The following is a 9989-nucleotide window of genomic DNA, read 5'->3' as shown; positions in this document are numbered from 1 at the left end:
GAACAAGATGCACAATCCGTGATGGCAGTTGGCTATTGGAAGGATTCGGACTTCCTTTGCCGAAACTACATCCTGAACGGATTGTGTGACACGCTATATGATGTATATCGAAAGATAAGCACATCAAAAGCGTTGTGGGAAGCTTTGGATCATGAATACCGAAGTGAGGATGCCGGCTCAAAGAAATTTGTGGTTGGCCGATTCCTCGACTTCAAAATGGTTGATTCAAAGACCGTGCTAAGTCAGGTTGAAGATTTGCAGTTAATCTTTGATGAGATCCGTGACGAGGGCATGGTGCTAAGTGAAGCCTTCCAAGTGGGATCAGTGATCCATTTGTTGCCTCCAGGTTGGAAGGACTTCAAGAACTACCTTAAGCATAAGCGAAAGGAGATGAATCTGGAGGACCTAATCCAGCGACTCAGGATTGAGGAGGGGAACAGGACGAATGATAGGAAAGGTCCTATCATTGATGGCGCTAAGGCCAACGTTGTGGAGCACGGTAAGGGCTCCAAGAGGAACAAGAAGGACAAGCGAAAGCTAGGTCCGAAAGGTGGCGTTACCAAGAACAAGTTTCCTGGTGAATGCTACAATTGTGGCAAGCATGGCCACAGAGCATCTGAATGCAAGGCTCCAAGGAAGAAGAACAAGAGTTCTGAAGCCAATGTTGTTAGAGATAACAGTCAGAAGGAGGTCGAGATTAGCCTTTCGGCTATGGTGACCGAGGTGAACCTCGTGGGCTCAAACCCTCGTGAGTGGTTCATTGATACCGGTGCAACCAGGCACTTGTGTTGCAACCGAGAGATGTTCAACACCTTTGAGACCGTTGAGGGTGAAAAGGTGTGGATGGGAAACTCTGCTCAGTCTGTTGTGGAAGACATGGGCAAGGTGGTTCTGAAGATGACTTCCGGGAAGGAACTGACGTTGAACAACGTGCTGTATGTTCCTGAGCTGAGGAAGAATCTTGTGTCTGGCTCTCTGTTGAACAAGCATGGCTTTCGCATGGTGTTCGAGTCAGACAAAGTAGTTTTGTCCAAGTTAGGGATGTTTGTTGGTAAAGGATATGTAACTGATGGGCTCTTTAAGCTCAGTGTAATCCATGTTATCAATAAAAGCAAAGTTAATTCTGTTTACTTGCTTGAGTCTTCCAGTTTATGGCATGGTAGACTAGGTCATGTTAATTTTAATTCTATGCGTAGATTAATTAGCATGGACCATATCCCTAACTTTAATATTGACACAAATAACAAGTGTGAAATTTGTGTTGAGGCAAAACTAATGAAAGTACCTTTCAAATCGGTTGAAAGGGAAACTGAACCACTAGAATTAATCCATAGTGATTTGTGCGATTTTAGATCGATACAAACGAGAGGTGATAATAAGTATTTTATCACATTTATCGACGATAACACACGATACTGCTATGTGTATTTGCTTAAGAGAAAAGATGAAGCCGTTGATAAATTCGTTCTTTATAAGAATGAAGTGGAAAACCAACTTAATCGGAGGATTAAGAAGATTAGAAGCGATAGAGGTGGTGAGTACGAAGCACCGATTGGTGACTTCTGTGCAAGTGTAGGAATAATACACGAACGTACGGCACCTTACTCACCTCAATCGAACGGTGTTGCCGAACGAAAGAATCGTACATTGAAAGATATGATGAATGCGATGCTTATAAGTTCGGGCCTACCTCAAGATGCGTGGGGTGAGGCGATTTTGACAAGCAATTACCTTTTGAATAAGGTACCCCGAAAGAAGCTCGATAAGACTCCTTATGAGCTGTGGAACGGTAGGAAACCTTCCTACTAGTACCTGAAAGTGTGGGGGTGTCTTGCCAAAGTTTTGGTGCCAACACCTAAGAAAATAAAGATAGGTCCTAAGACGGTGGACTGTATCTTTATTGGCTATGCACATAATAGTAGTGCTTATCGGTTCTTAGTACACGAGTCCCATAATCCGGACGTACACGAGAACACGATAATAGAATCAAGGAATGCATATTTCTTCGAAAATATATTTCCTTGTAGGTCCAACGGGGGACCAAATACGTCAAAACGAACGTTTGACGAAACTATGGATAATGATAGTGGGGAATCCGAGAGAGAACCCGAGCTCGAGCCGAGACGCAGTAAGCGTGCGAGAGTTGGAAAATCATTTGGTCCTGATTTTCTAACTTACTTGTTAGAGTACGACTCGGGTACTCTAACTTGTTTATTAGAAAATGAACCCGATTTTCTATCTTGTTTGATAGAGAAAGAGCCTCGGACGTATGTAGAAGCCGTGACTTCTACGGAAGGACCAATGTGGAAAGAGGCTATAAAAAGTGAAGTGGATTCTATCCTACAGAATCACACTTGGGAACTTGTTAATCTTCCTCCGGGTAGTAAACCCTTAGGATCCAAGTGGGTCTTTAAAAGGAAGATGAAACCGGATGGTTCCATCGAGAAATATAAGGCTAGGCTTGTAATCAAGGGTTACAGGCAACGCGAGGTCCTCGATTACTTCGACACGTATTCTCCCGTGACGAGAATAAACTCCATCAGAATGATACTTGCCATAGCCGCGCTGCGGAACTTGGAAGTTCATCAAATGGATGTGAAAACCGCTTTCCTAAACGGTGAATTAGATGAGGAAATCTATATGGAACAACCCGAAGGGTTCGTGGTTCCGGGCCAAGAAAGGAAAGTGTGTAAGTTGGTTAAATTGCTCTATGGTTTAAAACAAGCGCCTAAGCAGTGGCACGAGAAGTTTGACCATGCGATGTTAACTAACGGGTTTAAAATAAACGAAAGTGACAAATGCGTCTACGTTAAGGAAACGACAGACGGCTATGTCATTCTTTGTTTATATGTCGATGATATTCTCATCGTTGGTAGTAATGATCGGATGATCAAGTCTACCAAAAACATGTTAAATGCGAGATTTGACATGAAGGATATGGGTTTGGCTGATTTAATCCTCGGGATTAGAATCATTAGAAGACCTGATGGTCTCGTGTTGAGCCAATCACATTATATTGACAAAATCCTTGAGACATTTAACAAGGATGATAGTCAAGTGGCTAGGACACCATTTGATACAAACATTCATCTAACCAAGAACCACGGAGAAGGTATTTCACAAGTGGAATATGCTCGGGTTATTGGTAGTCTAATGTATCTTATGAGCTGTACTAGGCCGGATATTGCCTATGCGGTTAGTAAACTCAGTAGATATACGAGTAACCCCGGTGATATGCACTGGAAGGCAATAGTAAAGGTTATGAGATACTTGAGGTATACTCGTGATCTTGGACTGCACTACGGGAGATATCCCGCTGTACTTGAATGGTATAGCGACGCGAATTGGATATCTGATATTAAGGACTCTAAGTCCACGAGTGGCTATGTGTTTACACTAGCCGGTGCAGCCGTTGCATGGAAATCCTCTAAGCAAACTGTGATAGCTAGATCCACGATGGAATCTGAGCTGATAGCCTTGGACAAAGGTTGTGAAGAGGCTGAATGGCTACGCCATTTCATAGAGGATATTCCTAATTGGGAAAGACCGGTACCTCCAATATGTGTGCATTGCAATAGTCAAGCCACAATCGGGAAAGTACAGAGTCATATGTATAATGGTAAGTCTAGACATGTGCGTCGTAGACATAATACCATTAGACAACTACTCACAACTGGTGTTGTCTCGATTGACTACGTAAAGTCAAAAGACAATATAGCGGATCCGCTAACCAAAGAGTTAGGAAGAGAAGTTGTTGAGAAGTTGACACGAGGAATGGGTCTAATGCCCTTGGACTAAAAAGTTCTATAGTGGATACCCAACCTAGCCGGCACCTAGGTTCAATGGGACAACTAAATTATGGAACGGAGCGCGTCACTGTGGGGGTCTCGGACTCCCTACCACTCCTCGTATAAAACAGTGACTCCCGCAAGAGGCTAGCATGTTAATGCTTTAATGATTCTTGAGTATGCGGGATACTCGAGAAAGAATCACCTATGTTAGAGAGAAGTGAGGGTCGCTTCAAAGGAGAATTGTTGGGCACAATTCTTTAGAAACTCTCGCAGAACCAGGAACGGTGACCCACGGCCAAAACGGGCACACTCAAGAGAGCAAGAGCATGGTTGGGAGATTCCTGTGTGAGTTATGTCATCGTCTACACAAACGGCAGTCGGTTCAAAGACATCGCGTTCTACCGTACAGCCAGTAGAGTAAACATGTCTTCACAAGGGAAGGTTCAAAGGGTATAGTGACTCCCTACCTATCCTATGCAGGGATCGACCGTTTGAACACAGTTGTTTCCGATTTCAAAATACCCCGAAAATCAATTTTTCATTCATGTGGGGGATTGTTGGAAAAAATAGCTTAAAATGGCATAAAATGGCATGTTAAGTGGCTATTTTGTGGTACAATTATCAGTGGGGTCCACTTCCGATTTGAGTCGGTCAAAGTGGATTCGGGTACTTCGTAGTGAGACGAAGAGATTGATATATTGTACGCTCAAAACGGATAATGGGTGAATGAGATATTGATTCTCAAAGTAGACCCATCTGAGTTGGAAAATGAAGGGAAAAGGTGAGCCTTTTGTCCGACATTGCTTTGGAATGAAGATTTTCCCCCCTTATATACAAGAGCTCTTTTGAAACTTGTAGAATTTTATAGCATAGAGGCTCTCTCGCGCGAGGGGGGGGGGGTGTGTGCAAATCAAATTCCAACTAGAGAGATTGAAAAAGGCTTGATTCAAGCCCGAGCTCGTGTGCGCCGGCACCTGGGTGCACGAATGTCGTTCGGAAATTGGCTGGCCTTGCGGGCTAAGTTATGCCAAACTTCGGAATAAATTTTCCGAAGCCATTGGGTGTGGCCGAAACCTCAAAGTTTCGGCCAAGTGGCCGAAACTAGGTAGTTGCCATAGTTTCGGCCACTTGGGCCGAAACATGTAGTCTCGGCCACTTGAGCCGAGACTTGGGACCCATGGCCGAAACTGGAAGTTTCGGCCTGGGGTCGAAACTGGTAGTTTCGGCCTACACGAACCTGTGCAGTTTTGTGACCGTTGGGTGTTCAATTCTACTGTTACGGAATTAGTTTTCTGAGTTAATTCCAATTTTAATTTTTTCGAATTGAAACCCAGGTTTAAGGCTGCTGTTACAGGAAGGTGGAGGGGTGCCCTTAAGTGCCATATTAAATGCTATTAAATCCCTCACCCCTATATAAGAAGGAGTTGGGCAATAGAGTTTTACACACAGAAACATAGAACACGAAAGTTCACTTTTAAGCCTCAAAACCTCTCTGCTTCTACTCCTTCTCTAGCCTACTGTGTTCATAGCCAGTCTTGTTCGCCGGATTCCTTGTTTGAGTGCTCAAACATTGAATCAAAGCAAGTTTTATCCTGGGAAGCCTAGGCCACAACGCTCCTAGCATCTACGGGAGGTGGCAAATAAGGTTTTAAGGAAAGAGTGGTCACTCGACTCTTGCAAAAACCCAACCCCAAACACTAGCCTTTTTTCTTCATCTTTTCTTCCCTTCTTTCCAGAAAATAATAGTCAATTTTATTTGATTATTATTTGTTTTCTACCAACGGTTCCTACATATATATATATATATATATATATATATATATATATATATATATATATATATATTATTTAAATGTAAAATTTTAAAATATCATGTGATATCTAATAACACAATGCTTTATAATATATGCTAATAGTATGTTGTGATGTTTTAATATAACAACCAATTTAGTATTATAAAAAAAAAAGTAACATTTCATAATTAATTTTAATGATTGATGTTTGAATTTTATCAACAATGAAAATACTTAAATTTTATACCGTGCATCGCACGAGACAAATACTAGTTACAATTAATCTTAAAAGACTCCGGAGGAATAGTATAAGCGCATTTCTTTAATGTTTCATCTTACAGGGCCACAGAAATGAAACCGCCTCGTTAAATACATATGCAGACGTTATGCCATGGAACCGTGTTCACCATTCATGGTGAACACGGTTCCAACGGTGTTAGTACACCGTTATCTTTTTTTAAAAAAAAAAAAAAATTAATTACGTGACTGCCTACACATTCACTTTGGAATCATGCCTACACATTCACTTTGGAACCATGAGATTATGAATTTTCTGTTATGAGATTATGAATTTTCAGTTATGAGATTATGAATTTTCTGTTATGCGATTATGAATTTTTTGTTATGAGATTATGAATTTTCATTACATTCATAATTTCTGACATTCATAAATTATGAATTCATGCCTGCACATTCACTTTGGAACCATGCCTACATATTCCCGTCCGAAATCACGAACATTCATAAATTATGAATCCATGCCTGCACATTCACTTTGGAACCATGCCTACACATTCACTTTGGAACCATGAGATTATGAATTTTCTGTTATAAGATTATGAATTTTCTGTTATGAGATTATGAATTTTTAGTTGTGCGATTATGAATTTTCTGTTATGCGATTATGAATTTTCTATTATGAGATTATGAATTTTCATAAAATTCATAATCTCATAACAGAAAATTCATAATCTCATAACAGAAAATTCATAATTTGATCAATAACGCGCCGTTAACTCCACATCCGCGATTTTTATTTTATTTTTTGCCTAAAAACGATGTCGTTTTGCCTTGTGTTCACCATTCTCGGTGAACACGATTCCATGGCATAATTTGCTGCGATACATATGATGTATATTTAGTTTAGTCTTTAAAGTTGATAAATTATCAAATTATATAATTATTGAATATATGTTACTATCCCTGCATCACAAGGGTGCTATATTAGTAGTAATAATAATAATAATTTACAAACATTATTTTAAGAAATTTAATAAGCATACGCCAACATAAAACATTATACAAATGAATATTATTATACTTATTTTCACTTTTTATTTCATTCTAATATATTTCGAATGTCGCCCATTGCCCAGCCCTTAAACAATACATTCATTCTAATATAAATTGCAGAATGCAACTTAAAAAGACAGAAACTAAGAATTGGTTACATTAGTGCTTACAAGATTGAGATTTAATTTTACCAGTAAGAAACGAATTCCCGTCATGGACATCATTGCTAAATCATATATTACTTTAACTTTTGCGCTTCCAATAAAAATTATATTTTTGTTAAAAAATATTAAACATTTTACGTAAGACAATCTCTTACTATTTGGTAAAATGGTTGTTAGCTGTTAGCTGATTGTGTTAATTAGAGGGTATAAATAGTTAATAACATTAGCTGATTGTAGAAAAATGTTTGGTAAATTAGTTGTTAGGTAATAGCTTTTTGGTATAATTTTTTTTTCTCAAAAAGCTAATTGAAAAGGTTGCTTGGAATAATTTTTCGAATTTTAACATTTTGGAGTTGCAAAAAACTAATTAACCAAATATTTATATTGATATTTTAATTAAATCAAACAATTAATAGTGATCAAATAAGTCAAAATTGACCTATAGACTAATTTTTTACCAAACAGGGCCTATGTGTGTAAAATACAAGTGTGATGGTCACGAGAGAAGGCGGTTGAGGTGAGATTCAAGTAATAAAAATCAATTTTCAAAAAAAATAAAAAAAAATTGAGAAAAGAAAAACATGAGATGGCGTTTTATTCATTCCATGGTCAACGATCTTCGTTCCCTCCTGAGTTTTTTACCATGCAGCTTAGCATTGACTTTTCTCTTACGTTGTGCTTGTCATCACAAGTCATGTTACAAACATATGTGTAAAATCACTTTAGAAATTTAGAATACTTATAAGCCATTGAAGCAAATTCCGCTATTTATTGATTTCACCAACCTTAAACAAGCAAGTAAGACTCTCTATATTAAAAACAATAAAAATAAATAAAAACAAAAACAAAAACACTTTAGCCCTATTTGAAAAATGGTTGTTAGCTGTTAGCTGTTACCTGTTACCTAATTGGATTAATTAGAGGATATAACTAGTTGATAACATTAACTGATCGTAGAAATGTGTTTGGTAAATTAGTTGTTAACTGATAACTGTTTGGTATAATTGTTTTTCTCAAAAAGCCAATAGAAAAAGTTGTTTTAAGTAACTTTTTGAATTTTAACATTTTGAAGTACAAAAAACTAATTAACCAAACATTTATATTGATTTTTAAATCAAGTCAAACAACTAATAGTGGTCAATAAATCAAAATTGGTCTATAGGCTAACTATTTTACCAAACAGGACCTTTGTCAAAAAACAAAAAAAAAAACAAAAAACAAAAAACAAAAAAAAAAACAAACAAAACTCGAATTTGTTTGTATTCCCAGGTCAGATGACAGTTCGAAATTCTGGTTGGTATAGAACTACACTGTGTCATTTACTTTTACGGGGTGTTTGGTTGGGAGGAAGGAATTATGAAGGAAAGGAATTGTAATTCGTTGGGAAAAGAATAAGGTATGAATAATGTAAGAATTCAAATTATATTGTTTAATTTGGTAGGGAAGAATAGAATTATTGGGGATGAGAAAGAAAAAGTGGTATAAAGACTAAAATGTCCTTGTGTAATAATAATAACAATCAATAACGGTATTTTTGTCATTTCTTACACTTTTTCCTTTCCCAAAAGTATTGAATTGCAATTCATGGAGTTACCCCATGAATTGCAATTCAACAAAAAAGATTGAATTGTAATTCCATGGAATTGTAATTCCCTCCAACCAAATACTGTAATTGAAGCCTTCATTAAATTACAATTCAATACAATTAAATTACATCCAACCAAACACCCTTAGAGAGAGAAAGAGAGGGAAGGTGGGGAGCAGGGACGGAGGTATATGTTGATTGCAGGGGCCTTGGCCCCCCAAACTAAAAAAAAATAAATTAGTACTAGTATATTGCTTTTTTGTTTGGCCCCCTCACCAAAGCATCTCCCCTCCAAACAAAAGTTTAAGCTTTTAAAACCTCACCAAAATATCAAAGTATTTGCCCCTTCAAGTAAGGGAACATTACTGTGAGCATGTGTCCACCTTGTAAGGTAGGCACGGTTCTATATCCATAATTTCTATATTATAGATTCATAATTTCTATACTGTAGATTTATAATTCTATACTGTAGATTTACAATTTCTATACTGTAGATTCATAAAATTTATATTTTAGATTCATAATTTCTAAACTGTAGATTCATAAAATTTATATTTTAGATTCATAATTTCTAAACTGTAGATTCATAATTTAAATACAGTAGATTCATAATTTAAATACAGTAAATTCATAATTTCTATACTGCAGATTCATAATATCTGTACTGTAGATTCATAATTTTTGTACTGTAAATTCATAATTTATAAACTGTGTAGTTATCAAATTATGAACATATAGTTCTCTGATTTGTGAAAACAGAGTTCAACAATTGGAATCTAAAGTATAAATTTTATGAATCTACAGTATAGAAATTATAGATATGGAACTGTGCCCACCTTGTTCACAGCATAATTTGCCACCGTAGTTTTCTGTTCACAGCATAATCAGTTTCAGACTCTCAGGTAATTAGCCATTTGAATTTCATATTATTTTAACAATACTAGTTTGACATATACTATGTTCTATTCATTCTTATGATTTGTAAAAATTACCTGCCATATTTGAAGGTTAAAGTGTACATACCTTAATTGACTTGCCAATTTGTAAAGATTTGCAAATTGAGTTTATGTTTTGTGGACACTGGACAATAGATTGCTATCTAGTTAGCTTTTTAATTTGTAAATGAAATACATTGCAATGATACTTATTATTATAATAATAATAATAAAATGTCATTTTGCTACCAATCTTCAAATTTTTACTACTTTATTTTATGTCTAATTATTTTTTTCTTTTTAATTAGTTTAATTGTGATTGGACCCCGCCCCAACAAATCCTGGCTCCGTCCCTGGTGGGGAGAGAGAAAGACTTGCGTTAACGAAAAGATTTCTATGAAACTCTCTGACCCAATTTCCATTAGGTT

The 9989-nt window shown here is 36.9% G+C and overlaps 1 protein-coding gene across 1 annotated transcript in view; it reads left to right on the top strand.

Annotated features, from left to right (window-relative positions):
• Positions 1-9916: 9916 nt before the first annotated feature.
• The window catches only part of LOC109179414 (protein ENHANCED DISEASE RESISTANCE 4-like), an 86556-nt gene continuing 86483 nt past the window's right edge, over positions 9917-9989 (top strand). Inside the window, exon 1 of the mRNA XM_019328912.1 lies at positions 9917-9985. The gene's annotated coding sequence lies outside the window, so the exon portion shown is untranslated. The remainder of the gene's footprint in view (positions 9986-9989) is intronic.

Source organism: Ipomoea nil, unplaced genomic scaffold, assembly GCF_001879475.1.
Source record: "Ipomoea nil cultivar Tokyo-kokei standard unplaced genomic scaffold, Asagao_1.1 scaffold0900, whole genome shotgun sequence".
NCBI classification, from domain to species: domain Eukaryota; kingdom Viridiplantae; phylum Streptophyta; class Magnoliopsida; order Solanales; family Convolvulaceae; genus Ipomoea; species Ipomoea nil.
This window is presented reverse-complemented; position numbering and strand designations above follow the sequence as displayed.